A 5,574-nucleotide genomic window follows, 5' to 3' on the forward strand; every position below is an offset into this window, starting at 1 on the left:
TACAGGACCCATTCCTAATAAAAACACTAGAGAGTATAGGAATAGGTGGAGCTTTCCTTAAAATAATAAGCAGTATCAGAGTAGAAGGAAGCATTCACTAGCTGTCCACATCCCAGGAATGCACAGGAACTTTAAAAAATAATTTGTTGACTATCAAAAATCTATGAAGACTTACTAGCTGTCTGACCCTGGGCAAGTCAATTAACCCTCATTGCCCCACAAAGGAAAAAAATCTATGAAGAACTGTGCTTATCAACGATAAACCACTCCATAGTTTCATTTGTCAGCATATTTTTGGAAAGAAGAAAAAACAAAATTCTGGGCAAAAGGAATCAATGTGGTCTGATCCATTCAGTGCAAGTTTTTTGGGGGTAGGGCAAGGCAATGAGGGTTAAGTGACTTGCCCAGGGTCACACAGCTGGTGGGTGCCAATGTCTGGGGCTGCATTTGAGCTCAGGTCCTCCTGAATCCAGGGCTGGTGCTTTGTCCACTGCACAACATAGCTGCTCCATTCAATGCAATTTTTAAAACTATCAATTTCCTCACCTATGTACCAATATTGGCATACATATATCCAAGCTACCTATTAATGTTAAGTAGTCTTGTATGAGGAGAGCAATGGTCACTAGAAAACTATTGCATTTACCAACAGAGGACTTAATGACTGTGAGATTTTTTGATCCCATACACAGACTGGAATTTGGGGCTTCAAAGTGAGCAGTCATTTAGAGGTTCTGAGACTAGGCCTCTGGATGTCAATTTGAAGTCTGGAATAAGAATGAAAAGAAGAACTATAGAATCTAGATGCAGATTGAACCATACTATTTCTATTTTTTTTTTGTTTTTCTTTTTTGAGGTTTTTCCTTTTTACTCTGATTCTTCTTTCACAGCATGACTACTGCAGAAATTTGTTTAATGTGATTGTACATATATAACCTATATCAGATTTCTTGCTGTCTTGGGGAGGGGGGAAGGAGGAGAGGGAGGGAGAAAAATTTGAAACTAGAAATCTTATAAAAACAAATGTTGAAAACTACCTCTACATGTAACTGGAAAATAATAAAATACTTTTATGAAAAAAAAATTAGAATTGGGCAGGTGAAAGCTAATGACTTTTTGAGACACCAGGAATCAGTCAAACAGAATGAATGAAAGAATGAAAGAGCAGAAAAAATAACTGGTCTGATAGCCATAAAGGCCTTAGTTTTAATTCCACTTCAGGCACACATGAGCTGTATGACCACAGTAAGTCACCTGACCTCTCAGTCCTCCATATGATATCCACAAACTATATTGATAGTAGAGTTTCCTTGCCTACAAGTATTCTATAGCAATGAAAGAACAGGCCCAGTCCCTATGTTTCATTGTCCTTACTGAGGAGCTGATTTGGCTTCTTTGTCCGCAGGCTACTGGAAAATCCCCTTGATTATCTGTCTCTGTCCCAATGAAGCTCTTACTTCGTGGGTCAGTCTAATCTTGCTCCCACTCTGTGACCCTGACTCCAAGGTCTCTTATTTGATTCTAATATGTGTGCTGGAAGTCCAGAGTTCCTTACCCTGAGGCTGGCATTCAGTTTGAACCTGATGCTGATGATTTCAGGGCAGCCTGCCTTCATGACCTCTGGATATTGTCTCTGTTTGGCTGGTGACTTCCGATCTTTCTTGAGACTTGGATTTGGGTTTGGGTCAGTTCCCATCTACCAGTTCTGACCCTGATTTTATATTTCTCTTAAAGTCCTTCTTTTCTTTCAAGACTCAGCTCAGACATCTTCTGTATGAAGCCTTTCCTGATCCCCCAGCTGCTACTGTGCTCCCTTACCGATTACCTGGCATTTAACTACTTTCTATATATCTATGTTTATTCACTTTGTATTTATGCTGTACATATTTATATATGGACTTTTTTGTCTCTCCCATTAGAAGGTAAGCTTCTTGCAAATAGAGATTATTCCATTCTTTGTTTTTGTATTCCCAATGCTTAGTATGCAGTACCTTGCACACAGTAGATACTTTAAATAATTTTCTGATTGATTACAAATGGGAAAAATACTATAATAATGACTGAAGTTGTCCATTGTCTCATCCTCTAAACCACCTCATCTTCCTTATCAAGGATCCAGAACTGTAGGTGCTCTCCAGGGTTCTGACTTGGGTTCTTATGTCCCCTTTCCACTTTCTTGATAACCTCATCAGCACCTATGGGTTTAACCGTCATCTGCATAGATTCCCAGATCTATATAGCCAGCCCTGGTCTCTTCCCCGAACTTCAGCCCTGCATACCAAATGCCTATCAGAAAATCAAAATTGGTTATGCTGGACACATCTTAAACTCAACATGGGCAAAAATCATCAGCTTTTACCTTGAACCATTCATTCTTTCAACCCCTCCCTGTTTTTCTAAAATCAACCCTCGTTCTTTCAATGTCATGGGTTCCCAATCTTGTCATTGTCTTTAGCTCTTCACTCTCATTCACCCTACACATCTATTCACTTGCCAGATTTTACTGTTTTTAATTTCACATCTCACATCTTACCCCTTTTCTGTACTCAGGCAACCACCAAGACCTCCCAATTGCTCTCTTTGCCTCAAATATCTCCCTATACTGCCAAAGCAATATTCCTTAAGTGCAGATATGACCACATGACTCCAGATTCCGTTAACTCCAGTGGCTTCCTATGACATGTAAGATAAACTATAAGTGCCTGGTTAGCTTTTGAATCCCTATACAATCTGCCCCCGATCTGTCTTTCCAATATCACTGGACACTATTTCACTTGGCCTTCTCTTTTTTTACTCCTACACAACACACCATCTCTCATTTCCATTCCTTTGCAATGGATGTCTTACATTCTAGTAATGCATTATTCCTTGCCTCTGTCTCAGAGTCTGGCCCTTCTTTTTTATTATTATTATTATATTTTTTTTTTGGTGAGGCAATTGGGGTTAAGTGACTTGCCCAGGGTCACACAGCTAGTATGTGTTAAGTGTCTGAGGCCAGATTTGAACTCAGGTACTCCTGACTCCAGGGCCGGTGCTCTATCCACTGCGCCACCTAGCTGCCCCTGGCCCTTCTTTTAAGATACAGCTCAATTAACATCTCATTCAGGAAGAATTTTCTGATCCCCATAACTGATCCCCTCTCTCTCTGAAACCAGCTTGTATTTAACTGCTTTGTATACACTTGGTTTTATTAATTTTATAGCTATGTGATATATTTATATATTTACATGTACTTGTTGCCTACCCCACTGAAATGCAAGTTCCTTGAAAGTAGTGATTGTTTCTGACTTGGTACTTGTATCTCAAGTATCAAGCACAGTGCCTGGAAGAGATTAGATAATAAATGCCCACTGATTGATTGAACTGTCTAATCAGAAATCAAATCCCACGAATTTGGAAAAATCTCCATTTTAGGAAAGCTACCCTTGGCTAGTAGGATACAGCTGAAAGGATCCTCTAGAATACTTTGTCTTTCCTTCAGAAGTGTAAGAATCTGATCCTTAGCATTTATCCCAGCCTAGAGGTGAAACATATTATTGCTTTAATTATGGAAAGTTGAACTTTCATCCCTACTTAATTGGGACTGGCTAATTTGTATCTGTGATCAGCAGCTCAAATGTCATGAAATCATTTTATGATAGGAGATCCTCTTGAACAGCAGAGAAAACAACGATGATTTTGTAGACCTTTACAATCATCATTATGGGCAAATGCTGGCATTTCTTGATGATTACTGCTAGTGAATGATGATTGATGTGGTTGGGAAAGTGTCACAGGAAGTGTTATTTCTGTGATATGTGTGTGTCTGTGCGTATATGTAGGCATGAGACAACAAGGACATATTGCAGAAGGGGGTCCAATGAGGAGACAGCTGCCTGCTTTGTGGGTACACAGTATGAATGACAATCAGAGATCAACAGATCATTATTTTCTGAGCAAGAGGGGAGCTCAGAAATGCCAACACTTGTCTCCTGGACACTTTGCATTCTGACTACAACATAAAAGAGAAAAAAGGGATTTTATTTTACATCCTTAAGTCATGTCTTATTCAGACCCCATCCTTATTGTAGGTTAATCACTCACTGTGGGTAACCACAGAACACTCACATCTAAGTACAATCTTTAGTGGGAAGGTGCCCTGGAGGCCCAAATGGCTAAGTCATTAGATAGTGGGGATGAGTACAGGTCACTGCTTTATTGTAACCTTGGAGATAGTCAGAAGTCCATAGGACTAGTTATAAGCTATGTTATAGTAGAAAAAAAGGGTAGACTTGATTTTAGTGTTTGTGTAACATAGCCTAGCTTAACTAGCAATAGGGTCAATAGTGAAACCTTATTCATACACTGGCTCAAACACTCACACACACACACAACTACAACAACAACATTTTTCAAGGCTGATTTGCTCTTTAAAAATGAGCACTTAGCAAAGTTGGGAAAGAACATTCCATTATATTAATAGAGCTACCTCAGGAGGTAGGATGGTGTAGTTGGAAATCTGTTGATTTGTATCATCAGATAGCTTGGGTTTCTAATCCTGGATGCATTATTTGCTAGACTCAAGAACCTTGGACAAGTCACTCTTCACTCTCTCTCCTTCTATAAAACGAAGGCGGATAGTTGAAGCAACTTGGTAATATAATAGATAGAGTGCTAGACTTGGAGTTAAGGAGGCTTAAGTTCAAATTTGATCAAAGTTACATAATAGCCATATGACTCTGGGCAAGTCATTCAACCTCTCTCTTTTTTAGTTTCATCATCTCTCAAGTCCGGATAACGATAATATCTGGAGTTAGGTGGCACAGTAAATTGGGCCACTGGCCCTGGAATCAGGATATATTATTTACTTTCTAGGATTGTTGTGAGGATCAAATGAGATAATATTTGGAAAAGTGTTTAGCAAAGTACCTGGCACATAGTAAGTGCTATATAAATGTTTGTTTCCTTTCTATCTTTCCTTCTAGAAGTATCATATACAATCTTACCCAGTGGTCTCTGAAGTGAGGATGGTGGCCTCCTAATAAGATTTGAAATGATTCTAATGTGAGAAAATAATTATTAATAATGGATTTGTTGGGGGGACCCAGAGATCAGTTTCTCCATCCTTTCTCTTCCCCCTGCCCCCTCCAGAAGTCCATTTTTCTTTGACCTGAAACAAACCCAAGGGAAAAAAAGAAATGGAGATAGATTGTTTTGTCTAGCTCAGGGAAGGATGGATGGGATCAAACCATACCTAGATAATGGACTTTGCCTTAATCAACTTGAGTAAAGGTATTTTTATATTTTCCCTGCTGTCATCTGTAGAGTTCATTTTAGTGTAATCTACTTTCAAGTCATGTCAACCAATGGAATTGAATGATGCTATCCAATTAGCTTTGATCAATGTATAATGACCTGCCTCTACCAAAAGAGGATACAAACCCTTGGAAGATGGTAGGAGCTCTCTTGGCTCTTTCTTTTAGGACAGTGTACGTGTTATAGGTCTTGTGAGTTATCTGTTGTTTCCTTGAGACTACATGCTGTCTCCACTGGGAAACAGTATGGGTCTTTTGGGGCTTTTCCCTTGCTTGTGCT

This window comes from Dromiciops gliroides, chromosome 1 (genome assembly GCF_019393635.1).
Source record: "Dromiciops gliroides isolate mDroGli1 chromosome 1, mDroGli1.pri, whole genome shotgun sequence".
Lineage (NCBI taxonomy): Eukaryota > Metazoa > Chordata > Mammalia > Microbiotheria > Microbiotheriidae > Dromiciops > Dromiciops gliroides.